The 22,641-nt window shown below is 57.9% G+C and overlaps 1 long non-coding RNA gene across 1 annotated transcript; it reads left to right on the top strand.

The window, feature by feature from the left end:
- Nucleotides 1-465: 465 nt before the first annotated feature.
- On the top strand, nt 466-17,415 carry LOC132665246 (uncharacterized). The gene is made up of 8 exons (XR_009604023.3): nt 466-838; nt 1,059-1,367; nt 2,316-2,518; nt 7,185-7,366; nt 7,826-8,749; nt 9,892-10,203; nt 14,127-14,234; nt 14,384-17,415. It is a non-coding gene; the product is annotated as an uncharacterized LOC132665246 (long non-coding RNA).
- Nucleotides 17,416-22,641: the final 5,226 nt, after the last annotated feature.

Genomic DNA, 22,641 nt, shown 5'->3' with positions numbered 1-22,641 from the left:
CCCCACCGCGTCGGGGCGGAACCCAAGGCGCGGCACCTCCCCTCCCATCCAGCAGGGGAATCTTTCCCATGATTCCCCCTGCAGGCAGCCCCTCGCAGTTCGTTGGCCAAGCTTGGGTCACATGATGGCCTACACCAATCACCGGGCAAGTGGCCCAAGATTGGCACGACGGCTCAGCCAATCATAAAAAGCTATGGGCAGGGTCAAGGCTGCTCCTCTCTGAGGACTTCCAGGCTCCCCGCAGGATACGCTTCTGGAGCAGGTGTACAGTGGAAAGAATGTTCCAGAAGTCCCCATGCCGCCCCAGGGGCAGCTCTGGGACGCACTAGGAGACCTGCCCCGGAGCCACCGTGGTTCGCTCCTGCCTGCACACTGTCTCCCCTGGCCTGTGGAGAGCGGGTGGATGCCGTGGTAGCCTCAGCCACACGATAGCGGGGTGTGGAAAATCGGGGTGTGGGGGCGGGAAATGGGGAGAGACAGACCGCAGGACAATCAGAGTCGGGGGGAGAGGAAGGAGCTGGGGACAGGGCGGGACAGGCAGGAGTCAGGCCAAGGCCAGACGTGCACACGGACTCTCCACGAAGCCAGTTGAGCGTGGATGAAGATGCCCACTGGGGCGGGGCTTCCCAGAAGGGTGACAGGGCGGCTGGCCCCCCCCCATGCTGGTGCGTGGATGGTGTCACCCTCCTGATGTCTGCGTCGGAGCCCGGGATCCAAACGGGAAGCGTGTCATCGTCAGTCTCGCCACCGCTCGCCCCCTCGCTGCCGCAGTAACACGTCACCTGTCGGAGGCCGAGCACCGAGGCGTCTACTTCTCACCGGTGCCGGGTCCAGCACGGTCAGTGGGGGTGCCCTCCACGCAGTGACACAGGGGCCCCGGCTGCGTCCGTCTCACCCCGGGGCTCCCAAGGTCGGGCCGGGACCTGCTCCCGACCTCCAGCCTCGCAGTGGCCGCTCGTCTCGGTGCAGACGGTCTGGAGCCCCTTGGCCTGGGTGACCGGACGGGGCTCACTGTCCCGCTCCTCTGTGTGACCTCTCTGGTCACTTCCCTGTCCCAGAAATGGGTGGTGACGTCACCTCTGTCTCGGCTGGTGGTGAGGACAGACGCTGGCCCGCGATCAGCGCACAAGAAATGCTGCCTGTCGTCATGCTGGACAGCAGGGACGTGACGACAGAACAGAAGCCCGTTGGCGCGCGTTCGAAGCACCGGTGTGACTGTGAGGTCGTCGTTGCCTCCTCGCGGACCAGCCTCACGGTGCGAAGCGGCGGACGGTCGCGGCTCCGCCCCGGCCTGGACCCGCAGCCTGCAGCCCAAGGTCACCAGCGGAGTCTCCTTTCCCACGCGGGGAGCAGCCGTCCTGTCCGGCGTGAGCACCGCGTGTAGGGGGGCAGAGGGGCTGGGGGGGCAGTCACTGAGGAAAAGGGGCTCCGGGTCGGATCTCATCCCGACGCGTGTCTTTGGTGTGTATTACACGGCGCTGCGTGTCTCCGCCGCCCTTTCGCAGGCGGTCTCAGGCCGGGGGAGGGGCTTCGGATGCGCGGCGCCCCGGGTTCTGCCCTGCCCTGCCTCGGTCGCGTCTCCTGATGAGGGAGTGGCCCAGCCGGAGAAGGGGAGGCTCCGGCTGTTCTCCCCCTGGGACACCCCTGCGCGCCTCCTGGAGGCCCGTTCTCCATCCGGGAAGCATGGGAGGAGTCAGGACGCAGTGCTGGGGCAGGGGTGCGTGCTGCGAGCCGCCTCCACTCCCCCCGCCCCCCTCTGGACCAGCATGGCCTCACTGTGTGACTGGGGCATCCTGGCTGCATCCTGGCTGTTCCAGGCTGTCTTTCAGAGAAAACCCGTTGTTGAAGGAGGGAAACACGGGCCTTGTTCAGTGTCAGATGACGGCCAGGGCTCGGGACTCGCCCCCACGGGGACGGGTGGAAATCTCAGTGGGCGCTTTGGACAACTGAGCTGGGAGGCACAAGGGGTGCAGATGAGGAAAGAAGAAGCAGGTGGCCGAGTGACCGGGGGAGGGGTTAAATGATTGCAGGTGGCAGGAACGTTGGCACAGTCGTTGTGTATTCAATACCTACTGTAGACCGTCAGTGCTGTCTCAGTTCTGCATCGGCTTTTCTGTACCAGGTGGGATATTTTAATTGCGTTATAAATGACAGAAGACCCAGCCTGAAGTGTCTGAAGCAAAGGCAGACTCATTCTTTGGCACGTGTGGTTGGCAAGGCCTGTGGGTACGTGAGCTTTGGCCGCAGCTCCGCTCCACACCCACTTGATGGGAAGCCTCTCCGTTCTGAGCGGCTCACGATCTCTCCCTTCCCAGGCCTCCTCCCTTGGCACCGCGTCCCCGAGCCAGCATTCCGTCCAAGTGTTGTTGCACCTTCCTTCCTGGACTTGCCTGGGTCACGCACTCATCCGCGAACAGGCACGGCGGCCTGAGGGAGACGGCGCGCTGTTAACTCAGGCCACGTAATGGGTTGCTTCCCAGCCACGGGTGGAGTCAACTTCGACTTATGTGGGCTGCAGGTAAGGGAAGGGGCGGTCACCTGGAGGGAAACTGAGGGCCTTTACCAGAAGAACGGGGCAGCTGGGCAGCGGGACAGCAGACGTCCCCTGAAGTGCGTTCAGATGTGCCACCCCGAGAGGTGCCACTGACACGTGCGGATTATTTCGGGCTGAAGGCGTGATAGGAAGTTACGAAGAAGCAGATACAAGAGAAAACTCCCTGCTCTGCACCTGTTTGCCTGAAGTGAGGACATCGACTCGGAGAGGTGTCTTTTGTCTCCTTTCTGCTGGGAGGAACAGGAGCTAATCTCCAGGGACACATGTGGACCCTCGCCAGCCCAGGGGTCGCGCCTCGGGATCCACAGAACACGGCTCACGGACTTGGCTTCCTCTTCCCTAGCTCCCCGTATGTTTCCCTTCCCACGACATGGTGCCCTGGAAACTCAGAAGTCCTTGTCCTCCTCCCAAAGCTTGTTCTTTTAGTTACGTGTTGCGTGAGCCCAGCGACCAGCCGCCCTTGGAGTTGCTCATCACTGGACGCTCTGGTGGACGTGCGAGGAAACTTCTGCTTCTGCTTCTCTCGTTTCTCTGTGGCCAGTCTGGTTCCCGAGGCCCAGCCGGTGGAGCTGGGAGGTGTAGGGGAGAAAAGATTTTTTATTCTTCCCCCCTCCCCCACCACTACGATTTATCACACCATTTTATAATTAGGAAAATTAAAGTTCTGGCGGTACACGTGGTCTCCCCAAGGTCACACAGATGGTGATGCGGGATTGCTGACATTCTGTCCCCAGTTGTGTGGACTCTTTCTGTTGTCCGTCAGCTTCCTGGGCCATTCTGCTGGACCTTAACTAAATTGTCTGTTATCTGTGGCCAAGGGATTATATTTCATCTTTCTGGATATCCCTGTAGGTTCCAGAACAGAGTCTTAAACAGAGTAGCGTTCAGCGATAGAATTGAAAATTTCACCCAAAAGGATCACTGGCTCAATAATTTGAAGTTTAATATTAGGTTTTAAACCCATTTTCTAGCTGAATGCCCTCCTTTGCCATTTTGTAATAATGTCCCTTTTATTTTCAAGGGTTGCTGAGGCAGTGGATTTCAAAGACCCTGTGATGCCTGTACGTAGTCACCGTCTTTCCCTGGAGGCATCACCACCCACTCTCCCAGGACTTGTTAGGCTGTTTCCTCACCACCAGCCACGCCATGTGCAGATGGGTGACTTTCCCTTCTCTGACTTGGTTTTGCACTTAGGACAGTTGTTTTTCCTCGTGATCACAAGGAGAGCTTTTGGTGGCGGGGGGGAGGGGAGGGTGCGGCGCGCAGTGGGCCGAACGGGGAAGCGCTCCTTCCTTTTCTCCGTCTGTAGCAGAAAAGCCCCTCCAGTGGCAGCCAGGGCTGATCTCTGGGTGTTAACGTTGAGTAAAGAGCATCTGAGGCCATGTTGAAGATTTCATAGAGTGGCCCTGCAACGAGGAACGTGTGAATGAATAGAAAAGATGTGGTTTGGGGGTGGGAGAATATGTTTCCTTGGGGGAATGGGGATAAATTGGCCAGTTCTCCGTGACCTTGCGTGACGGTCCGATGCGAGTGAAGCAATGCCTTCTACCTGAGAAGCACTTTTGGGAACGTAGACTAGGCTGTTAAGGTTGGCCCTGTTGCATCAAAACTTCCGTTCCCTTCTACGGCAGCTTTCTCTTTCAACGGGTGAAAATGCCCAAGTCATTGATAACGTAGGTGTGAACCGTGTGCTCGCTTTTTAAAAAGTTTCTTTTTAGCTGACTTAGTAACCTTCTCCCAAAAGTTGTGTTTGTTTCATATCAGCAGTCACTGCAGCTACAGTTCAGGGTGTTCCTGAAACGCCCGCTGACTCTGAGGTTGTGATCTTACCGAGACAGTTACCGAGGAGAAGGCAAGCATGCGTGATAAAGAGAAGAGAAGTTAAAGAAGAATTTTTGCAAGGAGCTTCGATGCAGTTCTATCCACACGTTCATTCTGTTCCATCCCACCCCTTCCACTCACTTCACCCATTCCGTTCACTCCGTTCCATCCCTCTGATGATTGTTAATGTCTTGCCACATGCCAGACACCAAATCTATGCGAGTACCCCTTTTGTCTCGATAGCAGTCGCCCTTCCGTCCCCATCTCAGAAGACCACAGCCACTGATCGAGTCATAGATTGTTGACTGCACTCAGGACGATGAGGACTGTCACTCTCACTGCCATCTCCTGTTCCAGCCTCCCTGGGTCCATACTTGAGGACCTTTCCTCCCCACGACACTCATTTGAGCATAATTCGCTGGAGATTCATCCAAATTTTTGCCTACGTCAGCAATTCATTCCTTTCCATCGTTGCACAGTGTTCCACGGCCCGGGTGTAGTTTGTTCGGCCATTCACCCGTTGAAGGACAGCAGGGCTGTCTCAGGTTTTGGGGCCGTTATGAATAGAGCTGCTGGAAACATTCACGTGCAGTTTCTTGTAGGAACATTTCTTCTCTCTGGGAGAAACGCCCAAGAGCGCAGTCGTGGGATAGTGTGGTTGTAGGTTAGTTTTTTTTTGTTTTTTTTGTTTTTTAATTTTTTTTTCAACGTTTTTTATTTATTTTTGGGACAGAGAGAGACAGAGCATGAACGGGGGAGGGGCAGAGAGAGAGGGAGACACAGAATCGGAAACAGGCTCCAGGCTCCAAGCCATCAGCCCAGAGCCCGACGCGGGGCTCGAACTCACAGACTGCGAGATCGTGACCTGGCTGAAGTCGGACGCTTAACTGACTGCGCCACCCAGGCGCCCCATGTTGTAGGTTAGTTTTATATGAAACTGCCAATCTGGTTTCCACGGCAGCTGTACCATGACACGTCCCCGCCAGCAACGTGTGACTGACCTGATTCCCCACCTTCTAAGCATTTGCTGTTCTCACTCGCAACTTTCTATTTCAGCCGTTCCGACAGATGTGTGGTTTTCGTTTGCGTTTTCCTGATGGTTAGCGATGTGGAGCATCTTTTCATGGGTTTATTTGCCATTCATACGTCCTCTTTGGTGAGACGTCTGTTCCTGTGGTTTGTGCAGTCTCTAATAGGATTGTTTGTGTTTTCACTGGTTAACTCTGAGAGTTGTTAACGTATTCCGGACATTATTTCCTTGTCAGATGTACGGTTTGCCAGTGTTTCCTTCCAGCCTGTAGCTTGTCTCTCCGTCCTCTTCACATGGGCTCATGCAGAGCTGAGGTTTTCAGTTTGGGTGAGGGTCCCTCCTAGACAGCCCACTTCTAACCTGTTGACTTGACCTCCAAACTTTCCCGGTCTCCACCCACCTTTCTCCATCTCCATGGGTCCCTTCTAAAGCTGTGTGCTGTGGGCTCCTCCTCCCATAGTCCCGGTGGCCCTCCCTTCTCCACCCTGGAGGTGTTGGTAGAACCTCCCAGAGAAGGCCTCCTACAGACCCTCCCTGCAGGCAGACGCAGCCCATCTCACGCCCTCCGCCAGGCATCAGACGAGGCTGCTGATGGCTTCCGAAACAGACGTGTCAGAATTTGCCATTTGTAGTCAGTTGCCAGTGGACTTTAGAACCTAGGTGTCGTGTTTTTGCCTCGTGTAAAGTTTCTTTTTTATTATCCTGAGTTTTATTTTGAGAGATGGCAGGAAATTGTCATATTAACATTAGAGGAACGTGTTCTGTTCTCGTTTTGGCCAGTTATATGCGTTCTTCTATGTTAGTGTCGTTTTTCTTTTCTTTAGTGGCGGTGATCGGCATAGTGAATTTAGGCATTTATAAACCATTGCTTGCCGGAGTTTCTTTGTTAGCTTCTTAATTCTCATCGTCTGGGAGCAGGAAACTTCATAACAGGAATAGTGAGGCTTTCCCGTAGGCTAAGGTCTAGATCAGCCACTGGGACCAGCGTCCTCTGCAGACCGCGCAAGCGGCCTGCACGCACCCCGGCCAGTAGCTGCCGGCTGTCACAGTTCAGACAGGATGTTAGCAGAGGAGAACGTGGATTAAGGTGGAGTCTCCCGTTTCTGGTGCAGGAGATCTGGAGGCGAGACAGCAGTTATTAGAGAGATTTTTTTTTTAAACCAACGGAAAATTTCTTCTGTCTTTCCTCACAGCCGTGGGAGATTCCAGACTTCAGCATCAGAAACGTATTTGAACCCAGCAGTCTCAGTAGTGTATTTGTCACAAACGGGGCTAAACCGACCGGCACGGTCAAGTTACATCTGGGTAATGAGCCAAGAGTCTGCTCTTCCCGCTGAAAGTGGGATTTAACTTGGCATTTCATCAGAAAGAGGAGAAAATGCATGTGTTTTCACATTTTCTCATTTCCGACCGTCTGAGCACCAGTCAGCACCCCAAGTTATCAAGTCAGAATGCAGTGGAACTGTTCTGTGAGGTGCGGAGCCACATTCCTGACTCGGGTATGTCACCACCGGGCCGTGCTTCGGTCACTGTCTCTGGAGCACCACGGGAGGCGGGGTCTAGGGAGGACCACGACTGGCTCTGCAGATCCGAAATGACCCCGGGCGACACACCCACCGAGCAGGCTCGGGGAGGTCTCGGCTCGTGCAGGAGTCTGCTGTGCTGCCCTCCGGCATTTCAGGACGTCTTCGGTGTCGCCAAGAACACACGTCCTGCGGAGAGATGATTTTCCTGGTGGGCAAGTGTGACTTGAGGCCAAGTGCTGTCTCCTCCTGGCAGGTTCCTTGGAGCCCTGAGCAGACAGATCTCCCGTGGACTTGCCGGAACACGGAGCTGAGAGCCTGCTCCGTGTCAGTGAGGCCACTGTGGCTTTCAGGGCATTTGACATCGAGCACGTGTTTTCGGGGACCCAGAAGAAGAGCCTTCAGGGCTCTTTGAGGAAGGACTTGCGAGAGAAGAATGTGAGTGTGAAGGGGGAGGATAAACACAGACCACCCAGTGCAGTCCCTGCTCTAGTGGCAGAAACGGGGGTGCAGTGCGCTGAGAAGTAGCTGTCGCACAAGCCGCACGGGGAGCCCTGAGTGCCACCTCCTGCAGACACACGGACACCTGGGTCCCCTCCTCCCCTGAGCACCACCTCCTGCAGACACACGGGGACCTGAGTCCCCTCCTCCCTTTATCGGGCTGTCCGGCAGCTGCTTGCAGATGTGCGTTTCTCCTGAAAATCAGCTAAGCCTGCAGGATTCTCGGCTTTAAAACAGAAACAAAAACCCCTCCATGGATCTGCCGGCACTGGGCCTGCATTTCCGCGGCCGGAGCTGCCGGCAGGCACCGCCCCGTTTGCACACCGCCCTGCCCGCTTCATTGTCTGTCACCTTCCCGGCCTGTTGGCCCCTGAATTGAACCCTGCTTCCCGGCAGGAATTACCCTCCATTTCCGGTCTGTCCCGCTCGCTAGCCCCGCCTGTGGCCGCACGCTTCCGCGGAGCTCTGCTCACGGCTGGCCTGGTCCGAAGTGTCTCGGCTGCACCTGCTCCTCACCAGGGCACCCACTCTCTGCCGGTTCTCTTCCACACTCAACGCAGACGCATCCTGCCAAGGCCACCGGTGCCCGGGAGTCACTGTATCCGTCTCCCCGTGTGCACCCGGGCCGCCCCGCAGACCCGACACCGTCACCGGCCACCCCTTCCTCTGTGCACCCCCTTCACACATGGCTTTGCCACGTGCGCCTGGGTTTCCTCCTGCCCAGTCTTCCCATCCAGCTCTCCCTCCTCGGCCCGGGTGTTATGTGTCCCACACAGATTCTCCTCTGGTCCCCGGCCTTCGCCCACACGTTGAGGGACCCGAAATCCACGTGTGTGCGGCATTCCTGTCTTCTAGCTGCACGTGTGTACGTCCCGGCATTCCCTTGACGTGCACGGCAGGCCGCTCATGTGCAGCAAAGTCAGCGAGCCAGGAGCAAGCTGTTCCCTCATTACGGAACTCCCGAGGCGTTTCCGACTTAGTAAACGGAACCCCGGTCCATCGACTTACTTGTCCCTTATATTCTGTCTCCTTCAATCCCCTCGTATCTGACCCATCACCAACCTGTTCATTTCTTGCCCAGAATCCCCTGGATTGCCTGGAATCCATCTGCTTTTCCCATCTCCACAACCTCCACCCCAAGGGAACACAGCATCGTGTCTTGCCTGGTGCCTGCACAGCCCCCTGACCGGTCTAATGGCTTCCACAGATGTTCCCTCACCCCCTCTGCACTCCTGGGGCAGACTGAATGAGCTTTTAAAGAAACACATCTCGTCCTTTGCCCCTTCTGCTGGGGACCTGCCCTGCTCCCCTCACACCTGAGTAAGTAAGGCCCAAAGCCCAGCCTGCCCATCTCAGCCTCGCCTGTACCTCCTTCCTTGTCCGTCCCTGCTCCAGCCCCAGGGCCTTTGCACATGCTGTTCCCTCTGCCTGGAACACCCTCCCTGCTCCCCTTCCTGGCCACTCCCAGAGGTCCCCCATATCAGCTCTGCTGTCATTCCTCAAGGGACCTTCCCTGTCCTTTCTGGACCAGGTGGGCATGACTGTGTGGTCTCCTTTCCCTTGGTGACACTTACACACCTCATGGGGTCCTTCAGTTCCTATTTGTCTTTTCCACTAGATTGTCAGCTCATGTGTTTTTGTTTGTCACGAGATGCACAGCAGTGACCATAGGAATTCATTAAATACACATAGGATGAATGAAGGAGATACAAATAATAACCTCGTAGCTGGAAATCAGAGGCTAGAAAGGGTGAATGCGAGAGCGAGGCTGTGGGGGCCGCAGGACAGGTCTCTGAGACCCCAGGTTCTGCTGCCCCCATCCTCACACGCACCCATCCCTTCCCTGTTCTCTTCTGGAGGAGGATTCCGGCCTCCGTCTGCATCCGCCTGTGGGGTCTCTGTTCTCATTGCTGTTCGTGCCTCAAGAAGCAAACATGGCATGTTCCTGAGTCGTCATACGACACACACACGTCCATTAGTCACCCAGGAGGCTCAGTTCATCAAGAGATTTGGAGGCAGGTACACTGCAAAGTCAGCCACTTAAATTGTGGGACTATTATTCTCTTTTGAGAAAAAACCGTACACAAAATTAATGATTCACAGTAAAAGCCTAGGAGTGTATGCTCCTTTGTTGAGACACAAACTGCTCAGTTGTTAAGGGTGTAGGTGATTCTCTGAGACAGTAATGACAACGCGGGTAAAGGTTTTATTCTCACGGTTCATTGCTGTTAGCGTCACTGGAGAAGGCAGGGTCGCGGCATGGAGAGTCACCATGTCACGGTCACCGTGGATTGTGTCGTGTCACTGAAGCGCCCTCCGCCTCTGTCTCGTGCGGCCGGTGTGGCCCGGTTGCCGGCCCGCTCGGGTCAGGCACGTGGAGCCGCGTGTGCTCACAAGTACCCTGCGTCTCCCGGCGGCAACATCAGGTGCTTTGACTTGGTTCTTCTGTGATTTTTTTCCAGTTGTTGAAGCACGTGTGGACGACTCACCAGGCCCTTGTCGGCGCATCGGCAGAATGGAAACCCTGCTCGCCCTTTCCACGTGGACCAGTGTCCTCACGCCGGGGCCTGGCCAGGGGCTCGCTCCCCATGTCTGAGGGCACCGAGTCCCCGCTGCGGCCGCTGGCTCAGGGCCCAGCTGGGGTCCGACGGAGGGGGCGGCAGAGCGGGGCTGCAGTGCAGGAGTGCTTCCTGGTGGCGATGGTGAGGCGGCCTCCTGAGGACGCGGGTGATGGGGCGGCGTCTCCCCTCCACTCTCCTCTCGTGTCTTCATCGGTAAGGATGTTTGAACACGAGTGACCCTGACTGACCCTGGCTGCTTGATGCAGAAGAGGAAACAGCTCGGGTGACCTGGAAGGGCAGTGGGGGCAGGGCTGACCGAATGCCATCAGAACGTCCCCTCCCAGCTCTGGTGGCAGCTTCACCGCAGCCGGATAGAGGGTGCACAGCCGGCTGGGTCCCTGGTGACAGGAGTCCCCTCCAGGGGGCTGGTGCCCTTGGTGAAAATCAGGGCGCAATGAGCCAGGAGGTGGGTCTGGAGATGCGGGTGCAAGTTCTCCTGAGCTCTGGGCCAGGCGGGTGGGCAGGGCGTGGGCACAGGGCGGGGGGGCCGGGGGGGGGGGGCAGGTGAGTGGGGCCCAGGTGACGTACTTGTGAACCCCTTCAGCGGGGCGCTAGTAGGTCAGCATGAGGCAGAGGGATGGACAGAAATGTGAGTCAGCGGGTGAGGGGCATGGAGGTCACCGGTTAGGACCCTCCTGGGCAGCTCCGCGGGGCAGAAGCCAGGCCCCTTAAAGCCTACTTTCCACTCTGAGTGGAACCGATCGCCGTTAGCGGAAAATAAAATGGAAACGTTTGGCTTGTTATTCGTGACAGCCCTGGAGCCAGGCTCTAAATTAGATCAGCCTCTCGCAGTGTTTTAAACCTGTGCCGGCTGTCACAGAATAGAAAATATTATCTCCTTGGGAGGTGCCGCTGCGGGCCCCTCGGGGCCGTGTCTCTGGTTGAGGAGCTGGGTATCCGCAAATGTTCCATCCGAGGACGTGTTAGGGAAGTCCGCTTTGCAGTTTGTGTTATTAAAACAATATTTTTCCCAGCGGAAGACCATTTGAGAGAGACACAGAGAGAGAGAGAGAGACAGAGATTACTTATATCGATCCTAAACTCTTTTGGTCAGACCTAGGCTATAAAGCAGTTTAATAAATTAGCAAGGAAGGGTTTTTTTCTGGCTGTGGAAAATGTGTGTCTCCTGAGAAATGCCGCTGGAAACAAGCGGTTAGGATGGTTAGTGCTCACCCTGTACTGTTACAGAGGATGTGGCCGCAAAGCCCGCTGCACCGGCCCTGCAGCCGATGACTCAGGAGTGGGAGCGGGGAGGACACAGCGTGGAAAGGTCAGAGGTCCCTTCGGAAGCCGCATGTGATGCTCAGCAAATGACGTGTTAGAACGTCTGCATTGGAGAAAGTCGACCCAGGGTGTCTGGGATAGATGATTTGTAATCTGGGCAAGAGGCACCTGGAGAGAACATTCCAGAAGGAGGGCCGGAAGCGACAGTTGGGATGCTTTTGATGCAGATGGAGGGTGGAATGTGACACAAGACCTCGGGGGGCCCCAGGATGGGCCCCAGGCAGAACGGCCGTGGTCCTGCATCCATGCCAAGACCCCGCCTGAGGTGTTTGTTCCACAGTAAAACAAGTCACAGATCTCGGGAAGCAAGCAGTGCGGGCAGCATCCGCCATGGCCAAGGAGGCGGGAGAGGAGGGCCAGGGCATGTCGGCCACCCCCGACTCCAGGTGGGCAGTCCACAGGGGGCGGGATCTGAGCCCAGGAGAGAGGACTCCGGACTGAGGCTGGGTCGCCCACAGCTGTCAGAAGAGCTGGATGAAATCAGGAGGGATGGTTCCGTGACACGCTAACGTAAGGAAATGGCTATGCTGTCCCCTGGTGTGGTGACAGTCCGCAGGCCCAGCTGCACCCACCTGGAGCCCCCGTGGCACATGGGGAGAGCTTCAGCCTCGGCCCCAGAAAAGGATCACGTGGGTCTGAGCCGACTGGTGGCCCAAGGGATGCTTGGGACCAAAGGGTCGTGGAAGGTGTCTTGGTCCCTCGGGCAACTGCCACAGGACACGGCCGGTGGGATGAGCATGAACAGTAGACGTGTGCTCCATAAGTCCGGAGGCTGGGAGTGCGAGATCGGGGCCGGAGAGATAGCGCCCGCATGTGGAAGGGGCCTGGGAGAGCCACGGACTGACGTGGGTGGAGAGCATGAGGTCTGACACCCCATCAGCCCCAGCCCGCTGGACCCGTGTAGCCTCGGCTTCCAAGTGAAGGGTGGGCTTCCGTTCTGGGCACTGATTTGACATCTGACCCCAGTGGATCCCCCTTTCCAGCCCCCCTCGCAGCCCTTCTCCTCCCACCTCCTGGAGCGTGGGGCCTCCAGCCTCCAGCCGGGACCCCCAGGTGGAGTCCCCACAGCAGCGAGGGGACGGCTCCCGTGAGAACATCCCGTGGGGCAGGGGCGGCGGGGGCTCTGCTGGACTTCACTCGTGCCCCTGGGCCCTGCTGCTCAGCCTCGGCAGAGAGGGGCTATGAGGCCCTGTCTGAGCCCCAGGCCAGCGTGACTCTGCGGGCCGCGCTCAGGCCTGGGTGCTCGGCGCAGGGGGAATGGGGAGTGGGCGTCCCCATCGCTGTCCTTGCCGCCAGACCTGCCCACGTGCTCTCCCGGGGCAGCCGCCTTTCTCCCGGGCGGTGTCTGGACGGGGGTCCTGTGGGCCGACAGCCTGATACGTGGTGTTAAGTTCTGTGAGGGCCTGACGTTTTACTTCTGGTTCCCTTCCCTCTTAGTCCCCCCTGGCAGCAGCGGCATTTGAGGGTACGAGGGTGAGAAGTATGTGATTTTGTGCTTGTTCAGAACCAACAGCCAGCCCGATGGGAACTCACTTTGCTCGCCACCGGACCCAAGGAGGGCAGTCCAGGGCTGGTGTGGCCGCCTAGGTGCCCTGAGCATCTGCCACAGCGTGTGGCGTGGGCATCCCATGCTCCTCTGTGCTACAAGAGGGCTGCTCCACCTCTCCCATCACAGCTGTGTTCCTGGCAAGACAACGGCGAGGCCGAGTCCACCCCTTAAAGGAACCCGCCACCTAGGATTCCCGCTCCTCTGCCCCCGTCGGGTTGGTGGGAACCATGCAGGTGCCTGAGAGATACGCCCCACTGGGCACACGCACCTCCCAGTGGGTTCTGTCGTCTGTCGTCTGGGCATGCGCACCTCCCAGGGAGTTCTGTCGCCTGGAGGGAAGGGGCACGCGCATTGCTCAGGCACCATCAGGGCCTGCGGGAGTTGAGAGTGGCTCTGCGGGGCCTCCCTGTGTCGGCCGAGAGGTGGCTTCTGAGCCGAGGCTTGCAGGGTGCAGCAAGGGGCCCCGCCTGGTGGAGACGCAGTCAGCCTCCGCGCCTTAGCCTAGTTCTGGTGTCTGCGTCAGTAACCCGTCGAGAGGGAGATTTCGGGGAAGCGTCGCCAGACCCTCCAACCCCTGACACCACGGGTAAGGGCCACCAGGGGACTGGTTCCTGAACCCCAAGGAAACTCTGAGACACGGACAGACGGAGGGAGGTGCGGGTGCTGAGGGGCCGAGCGATCTGCACACGTTAGTGTCTGTCCTAGAAGACTGTGTCTGCCGTGGTTGATCGCGGCCTGCACGGCCGGACACGGCCTGGAGAGCGACTGTCTTAGCCACCGGTGTTTTAACTGCCAGTATGGGTTCTGCGCCTTTGAGTTCTTTCCCTGCCTCTGGACTTGGTGATCAGGTATTTGAGCAGAACCCCAGATCTTTCCAGAGCAACGAGCAGACTGTAGGCTCGCCAGCACGGAGAGGGCAGGACGGCCACTGCAGATATGCTCCTCGTGGTTTGGGGCTTGGGGTGGCTTCATCGCTGTGGACACTCGTGCTGTGGTTACTTTTCTGATCTGGCAGAAGGACGCTCTGGCTGGGACAAGTGGCATGGGCAGTTTTAGGCAACAGTTTCTGTTGACAGACACGCTTACGGGTACCTGCGTGTCTGTGTCTTGTTGACGTGTTGTTTGGGGAAGACAGCCTTCGCCCGGCTCATGCCTTAACACCTCACGTCGCCCTCACGTGGATGCGCTCCGCCGTTAGCAGACGCTTCTCGCCTGTTTCATAATTTCCGCGTGTTTCCCGCAGATGCCCACTGGCTGGAGCAGACTGGAGAGCGACTGAAGACCAGCTCACGTGGACTGGGTCCTGTGAAGCTCGGACAGTCCGGCTAGTTTCGCAAGAGAAGTGAGGGAGGTGAGGGACAAGAGGAGGAGGGCCCGGCCCCACCGGCCCCACCTGCCCACCTGATCCCTCCCCGGGCCCGGGCCTGTTTCAGACATTCACACTCTCGCTTTCTCGGTGGAGACCCCGGAAACCCGCATATGTCTGCCCCTCTAAACCAGGTCACGAAAGCCGGAGGACTTGTAGCCGAGTGCTCACCGTCCGTGTGCTTCCTGCGGCTCCCTGCCCGCCCCGATCGCCACCCTCCCCGGGCCCGTCATCACAGCTCGGCTCAGGCGTCTCTGGCGGATGAGAAATCGGGTGGTGGTTTGTTGGCGCCCAGCTCGGGAGGGAACCGGGCGGTCGACGGGACACACTGAGGCTCTGCAGGGCAAGTAGCTGAACTCTGTGAAGCTGAGAGCTTCGATTTGGGTTAGAATTCCCAGAAAAGAACACCTCAGACATACAGAGGTGTCGGGCCCTGAGGCGATTTCCTCCCTGAGTACCTCCCCTGGGGGGTCACTGACCAGCTCTGCAGGTCCTTCGATGGGACTCCCAGGTGCGTGTGCACGTGTGCACGCACACACACGCTCATGGGCACGGCAAGCACCACAGGTATCCGTGGATTCATCGACCTGAAATGGAGGCCTTCGCGGGTCTCACCCCTCCCCCCCCCGCCGGCCTCCATGGTCAGGGGCACCCATCTCAGAGCCTGTCGCGGGACGGGGCCACGAGACAGCGACCTGTCAGCTCAGTCCAGCCTGCAGTGCTCCATGTGGGCTGCACAGGGTTGGAGAGGACACCAGACGAGACGTCAGCGCTCCACGTTGAGTCTTTCTTGAACAAGCCGGCAACCCAGACTCTGTCCTTACTGGCAGCACTTGGCTGGAGCCAAGCAGCTCGAGTGCCCGGCACGGCGCAGGGGGGAACCCCGCACTGGCCCCGAGGGGGGCTCTCTGCACGTGCGGCAGGGCTGGCTTCTCGCAGGCCCAACACCTCCGTCTGTCTTCGCGTCAGCTTCCCCGGAATGAGTTTCCTCAGGGCTGGAGAATCGCATCTTTCATTCTGCTCGGGTGGGAACCAGCTGGGGGCCTAAACACAGAGCCTGTGGGTGGCGGGGCCCTCTTGACCTTCAGTTACTAATTAAGCCAGTGCCAGAGGCTGACCCGGGGCACGGGGACACGGCGCTGCAGGAGCGGCCCTCTCGCAGAGGCTTCTTCCTGTGGCGTCCGCCCTGGTCTTGCTCTGACCTGCTGACAACCTGAGGCGGGGGGATGAGTGCCAAGGGAGCACCTGATCCTGGGCTGGCAGGTGTGCGGGGGGTGCAAACACCCCTGTCCCCTGGGAATCTGCGACAGTATCGGGGACAGTTCCGAAGAGTAAGGTCATCATATACATTAGCCTCATACATCAAGCATCCTATCTTACGTCGCATGACCATGTCCCTTTCATCCTAACAGCTCATGAGGAAGACACTCACGGCCTGTTTCCATAGGGAGACCCTGGAGGCTCCGAGAGGGTCAGGCACTTCCTTGAGGCCACACAGCGGGTCTGGGGCGGCCCCGGGAACAGAGCCAGGCATCCCGTGGCCCCAGAGCCCAAGATATGCCTGCTGGCTGTCTCCTCACCCTCGTTCTCCCGCCTCTAAACACACACGCTCAGCCAGGTGCTGGGCTCCTGCCGCGTGCCTCAGAGACCGCAGAGAGTGGGGACCCTCTTCTCGGACAGACCCTCTGTCACTGCCCCAGGGGGGCGGCCCCTGCCGGACGGAGGGGGACGTGGGAAGAAACGGCGGGGGAGCCTCCAGCGTGGAGTTCGGGGAAAGGTCCTCCGTGCCCCCCCGTGTTCCTGCCGATGGGTGCTGGGGCCAGTTCTGCTATTCTGTCAAGGCCGCAGAGAATAGCCTCACACCTGACCTACTGTGCACACGCGAGAGCCTCCCTGTAGGAGAAAGTCCTAGAACATCCTTCGGCACTTGGTGAGTCCTGGAGAAATACTCATTACGTGGATGAGTTTATCTAAGTCCGGCTGTGATCAGCAGGGTCACACGTGCGGTCACTCATAGATGCGCCTGGTGGATTCTCCTTGCCCTTCCCCATCCGCCTACTCGTTCGTCACACCGTCACATCACCGTGACATCACCATTACCGCGACCTCTACCGCTGCATCACCACCATGACCATCATCACCACTGTCGCCGCCACCATAAGCGCCATCATCACGATAACCACCGTGGCCCTCGCCACCATCCCCATCATCACCGCCATCATCATCACCACCATCACCATCCCCATCGTCACCACCATCACCATCATCGTCGTCATCATTCTCACAGTGAACACCTATTGGACACTTCCGTTCGCACGGAGCTGGGCTACATCCTTTGCACACGTTCACGTACCTCAACTTCCCCCCCACTCACTTGTTGAGTGAGCTCGGTTACTCAGCAACTCTCAGGAGGGATCTCACTCACCTTGGATGCTCTACGTCCGATAGTCATTCTCCTCCTGCATTATCCTCCCAGTAGCACGCATTGAATGCTTACTGTTTACCAGGAAGGATAAGCTACTCACGTAGTTCTCACAGGAGGGCCGTTGTCATTCCCGTTTTATACGAGAGGCAGCTGAGCCCCCAGGGAGGTAAACTCACCTTCCCAACACCAACCAGCCACGGAGAGCAGAGCCTGCATTTGAACCAGGGAGTCTGGCCCCACGGTAGGGGTCATTAGGACCACCCCGCTGCCGGACACACGGGCCACTACCCTGTGACCTGGCCCCTCCTCCGTACAGAGACCGTCTCCCAAGTATCCGGAGACCCAGCAAGCGGGAGAGCCGTGGGGCAAACGCGTGGGCGTCGGATCCCAGATGGAAGAATGTCGCACCGAGATGTGGTTGAGCTGGGAAAACGTGTCCAGGAAGCAGACACTCTGATCGGGCACAAGGCTGGCGGTTCCTCGGACGACTGTGTGAGGCTCCCGCTGCAGACGTCTTAGCATCTTGCCGGGAGCCTCTGCTGCTCGCTTCCCTTCACTGCAGGGGAGCAGACAGAGAGGCTCAGGTGCTCAGGTGCCCAACGGACAGAGCCCCGAGGACGCGCCATGTCCCCTGAAGCCAGAGTAGGTGGTTTCCAGAAATAGACTTGGATTCCTACGGTTTCACCTCCAAATTCTCGTGTGTGTGCACGTGTGCGTGTGCGTGGAGGACGCTGTGTTTCCGTGTGTGCCCTCCAAGACAAACTCCCAGGACAACTGGGCTGGGAAGTGCTGTGTCTCTCCCTCCCTGTTTGAGATTCATAAACACATTAGCTCATAAAATCTCTAAGCAACCCAGTGTCCTCTAGAAGAGGAGAAGAGAGAGGTTCCCCGTGGTCAGGCCAGAGCTCCCCGGGGTGCTATTGAACTTGGGGCTCTTTATACAGAATGACTAAGAGCTCTGGGAAACGCTGATCCAGAGCAAGTTTTTAAATCTTTGTTATTAGGACGAGAGTTTCTTCTAATTCCCAGTCCCCAAGCAGACCCTGACACGACATTGAAAAATATCAGGCAGGTTTGTTTTTGTCGTAATACAATCTCAAGTGGCAGAAACACAACTCAAAGCAGCTCTCGCAAATACTAGAATTCACTGCCTCGCATAACAAAAACATCCAGGGTGACGGCTTCAGACGTGGCTCGATCCAGGGGCTCCTGTGACAGTTCCGCGGTTTTGTCTTCCCTTTCTGTCTCACAAATCTGATTCCCTTTTCGTGCCATGGGTCTCCATGTGGGATCCGAGTCTCACGAATACCTGCATCTTCTAGAAAGCTCAGCGCTCTTCTTTCTCAGTCATTTAGGTGAAAAATCAAGAGTGTCGTGCTCCGCCCAGGGCTCCGTGTCCGCCGCCGGGTGAGTCTCCGGCAGGGGAATCTGATGATGCGGTTAGCTGGGCTTGGGTCACAGAGCCATCCCAGCTCAGGGGAGGAGCCAGCCCCCACCGCACAGAACGACAGAGGCGATGGCGCTCCAGGGAAAATGCAGGCTCCGTTACTAGAAGGGCGTGGGTTGCGTGCGGATCCAGCAACGCCAGCGAATGCCCGTCATCCTTCTCGTCCCGGATCACCCGTGTGCCCCTGCCTGCCTCCCCGGGCCTCCTCGGGCTGGACCCCGTCTTCCGTGTCTGCAGGCCACACCCGGCCCGTTCCCCCCGCTGTCCTCCCAGTGTGTGTGTGACACCTGCTCTGTGACGCCAGCTCCTGGCACACACGCCCGCGGCTCCCAGGAGTCCCGTTGGCACTTACTGGGCAGGAGCATGAATGACTGAACGGAACTGGACAGGAGTCAAGGCAGTTTTCTGCTCAGTGAGCGGTGGTGGAGGGAGTGAACGAGGCCGCCCGCGGGGACATCCACTGCGGAGGAGGTGGCCTGACCCTGGCCAGTGGTCAGGGCCCCCAGGGCTGTCCCCAGATGCAGGGGTGCCCTCTCCCGGGGAGCCCCAGGCTCTTGGCCGTCCTGATGCTCCGGAAAGAAGTGAAATAGCAGAGGAGCTGGTTTCTCTCCGGATTCCTGGAGTCACATCTCATAACTCTGGTGGCTGAGGGCCTTTTTTCAGGCAGCATCTGCCAGACGCCGGCCAGAAACTGTGTGAGGAGTCCACAAGGCAGACTCCCGCGGCGGAGTTCTAGAAACTTCTAGAAACTTCTAGAACTCCTCCTCCTCCCAAGGCTTCCTCCTGGCTTTCTGTGGGCCATGGCAGGGAGTTGGGCAATTGTGAGTGACCCGGCCGGACTGTCCGTGGAAACCCTCCGGTTATTTTCGGCACCTGATAGTAACTTCCAGACACCGAGGTGGTGGGGATTTCCGTATTGTCCTACAGCCTCCGACCTCTGACCGGGTTGTGTGAAGCCAGGTGGAGCAGCTGGGGGCCTGCCTGGTCATCGTCACGCCCTGTACTGGGAGGGCCTCAGAGTGGCCCGAGTCGAGGGCATGTGTACATTGAGACCGCCTCGGATCGCCTTGCTTAGACCTGACCGGGTTCCATCTGTGGGGGCGGTTGACGTGCCAGACCCAGGGCAGAGCTTTACTCCCTGCCCAGCTTGGCCCCGGCACCCTCCCATCCGCAAACTGGCCCCAGGACTCTGTCTGACCGAGGGAGCATGCAGCCCGCCGGCCTTCTGGTTCCTGCACCGGGACGTGCGTGGGTGGGGTGGCAGTGTCCCCACATGCTCTCGAGCCCCCATGCAGGGTGCCCTTCCAGGGCTGCCTCCCCCTTGAGTGCATCATAGATAAATAGGTGTCCCAGCCGGAACGAGGCTTCCGGAACAAGAGGGGACGTGTGAGCAAGCTCACCCTGCAGCCGGCGGGCTGGGTGCACAGGGGACCCTCGCCCGGGGGCCAGGCTGGGGGCAGGGAAGGGGCCTGAGGTGTGAGAACGCAGAGGGCCTTCTCAGGGCGCCCGTCCCGCTGGCCTGAAATTTTGTCATGGACGGTCATTTCCATGCTCCAGAATTTAAAATAAAGTATTTGAAATGCCCGCAACTCTTAGGATTCCCAAGCACCCACATAATTAAAGTTGCTTTAGCTACACTGCATCTTTTCTGATCTGAAAGCAAAAGCAGTAAATATGTCAGCCGCAAATCGATAAGACAATTATTCTGTAATGAATCCCAAACACCGTGAATTAAACTGACAAGTGGCTACGGGCCTCCTGGGCCTTCTCAGCCTCCGGACGCCGGCGAGGGCAGCACCGGGGGGCAGGAAGGGCCTCCCGGGTCAGGGAGCACGTCTGTCTCTCTTCCCTGGCGGGAGGAGGCAGTGCCATACTGCAAGGCTGGCCTGTCCCTGCCCCCCCGGTGTCCTGGCCTGTCCCGCCCTCCCTGCAGCCTGGCTCCCGGTCAGCCAGTGTCCCCAGCCCTGGTTTCCAGCAGAAGCACCGGTTCCGCTGTCTGAGCCCGGCTCCACCAGGCTCCCAGCTCTCCCTGCCCAGAGCCGCTGTGTGCTCGCCCCGCACCGTGTGCCCTGTTGTCCCCTGTTGTCCCCATCACGGCCCCAGGAAGCAGCTCCTGTCTCCACTGCTGCATCCCTGCTCCCCGAGGGGACGGTATCGGGAGCGCATTTCCATGTGTCTGGAACCTCTGCTGCCGACCTGACCACTGTGGCCCCTGTGTCCTGCACCCAATGGCCCAGGGGTGAGAGGCCACCTGCGGGGGCGAAGGAGGAAGATCGCTGGTTCTGTCCTGCCTCGGCCCTGCCAGCAGCCCCCGGCTCTCCCGTCTGTAAAGGGCTGTCGCACGGAGGAAACTCCTCTGGGTGCAGCTGCCCGAGGCGCTCCCGGGCTGGTCCGTCTGCAGGAGGAGCAGGTGTCTCTGGGGAGGGACTCCACACCCCCCCCACCTCCTGCTCCTTCCACACGTGACGAGTGGACCCCTACAGCCCTGGCCCAGTTAACAAGAGGCCTCAGTGAGCTTCAACTGGAAATACTCTTCCCAAAGTCTTCTGTTTTGATGTTTCAATTTTTAAGAAAAAGACAGCATATTTTATGACCCATTTCTCACGACCGGTTCTCTCCCATACGGGTTTTCCAGGATCTAAAGTTGAAGGTAAATGGTCCATGACAGTGTTTCTGAGATGTGACTGTTTTAATTGTATTAAGTTTGGGAAATTTAGAACCATGCAAAAATGAATTTTTATTTTTACTTTTTTAGTATTCTGCCTAATCCAAATTTCTGCATCCAAATTAACTGCATCCAATTCAATATCCAGGCCTGGTCGGTTCTGAGTAAATGTGTCATATCACAATCAGATTCAGTCAGACTGTACCTCCACCTTCGTCACAGGAGATGTGGGTCTGGGTGCATCTGGTTTCATGACCATCAGTTCCCTCTGCACAGACATCTGTGGAGAAGTCCATCCGGAGCTGGTCCTTGTGGGCGGCTGGATGGAGGGATGCAGGGATGATGGGCTGATGGAGGATGGACGGGTGGAGGGATGCAGGGATGATGGAATGAGGGAGGATGGATGGGTGGAGGGATGCAGGGATGGACAGACTGACAGGATGGATGGATGGAGGAATACAGGGATGGACGGAAAAATGGAGGATGGACAGTGGAGGGATGCAGGGATGATGGGCTGATGGAGGATGGACGGGTGGAGGGATGCAGGGATGATGGAATGAGGGAGGATGGACGGATGGAGGGATGCAGGGATGGACAGACTGACAGGATGGATGGATGGAGGAATACAGGGATGGACGGAAAAATGGAGGATGGACAGTGGAGGGATGCAGGGATGATGGGCTGATGGAGGATGGTCGGGTGGAGGGATGCAGGGATGACGGACTGATGGAGGATGGATGGGTGGAGGGATGCAGGGACGGACCGACTTTCGGAGAATGGACAGGTGGAGGGATGCAGGGATGATGGACTGATGGAGGATGGGTTGAGGGATCAGGGATGATGGACTGATGGAAGATGGACGAGTGGAGGGATTCGGGGATGATGGACCGATGGAGGATGGACGGGTGGAAGGATGCAGGGATGAGGGACTGATGGAGGATGGTCGGGTGGAGGGATGCAGGGATGAGGGACTGATGGAGGATGGTCGGGTGGAGGGATGCAGGGATGAGGGACTGATGGAGGATGGTCGGGTGGAGGGATGCAGGGATGAGGGACTGATGGAGGATGGTCGGGTGGAGGGATGCAGGGATCATGGACTGATGGAGGATGGACGGGTGGAAGGATGCAGGGATGAGGGACTGATGGAGGATGGGTGGAGGGATGCAGGGATGACGGAATGATGGAGGATGGATGGGTGTGGAGGGTTTCGGGGATGATGGACTGATGGAGGATGGACGGGTGGAGGGATGCAGGGATGACGGACTGATGGAGGATCGATGGGTGGAGGGATGTGCACAGTGGTGTATGATGTGTCTGTGACCCTCTCCTCCACACCCCACTTCAGGCCTCAGTGACCAGCTCTCTCTCACTTCCTAGCAGTGGCCAGCCTTTCAAAGGCAAGGACCTATGTGGCTTCATCCACAGTCTCACTACCACCAAAAACATCTTGAGAAAATCATCACAAAAGGAAACAGGGGAAGTCCGGGTCGGACATTCATTTGTCCCAAGGAGGATGTGAAAACTCAGTAGAAATTTAAGGTGAGTCATCGAATGAACAGGTTTCTTGTAAGATGGATTAAAGTGAGACAATTAAAATAGAGTAGGATCCCCTGGTGGTGTTTGGGGAATTGAGACATGGTTGGTTCGCATAATCCCACCTTCCCAGTTGTGCCTCAAACCAATTACATCAGGATCTCTGGCCATTCCAAAGCCTCTCAGGTGATGCCAATGGGCAGCTACTTTGAGAACCATTAGAGCCCCTCTGTCCTCCTTGGGCTCTGGAGGTTTCTTTCCCACCCAAGCATAAGCACAGGGTGGAGTGGGGAGTGAGCAGAGATCTGGGGCAGTCTCCAGC

This window comes from Panthera onca, chromosome D3, assembly GCF_046562875.1.
Source record: "Panthera onca isolate mPanOnc1 chromosome D3, mPanOnc1 haplotype 2, whole genome shotgun sequence".
NCBI lineage: Eukaryota > Metazoa > Chordata > Mammalia > Carnivora > Felidae > Panthera > Panthera onca.
This window is presented reverse-complemented; position numbering and strand designations above follow the sequence as displayed.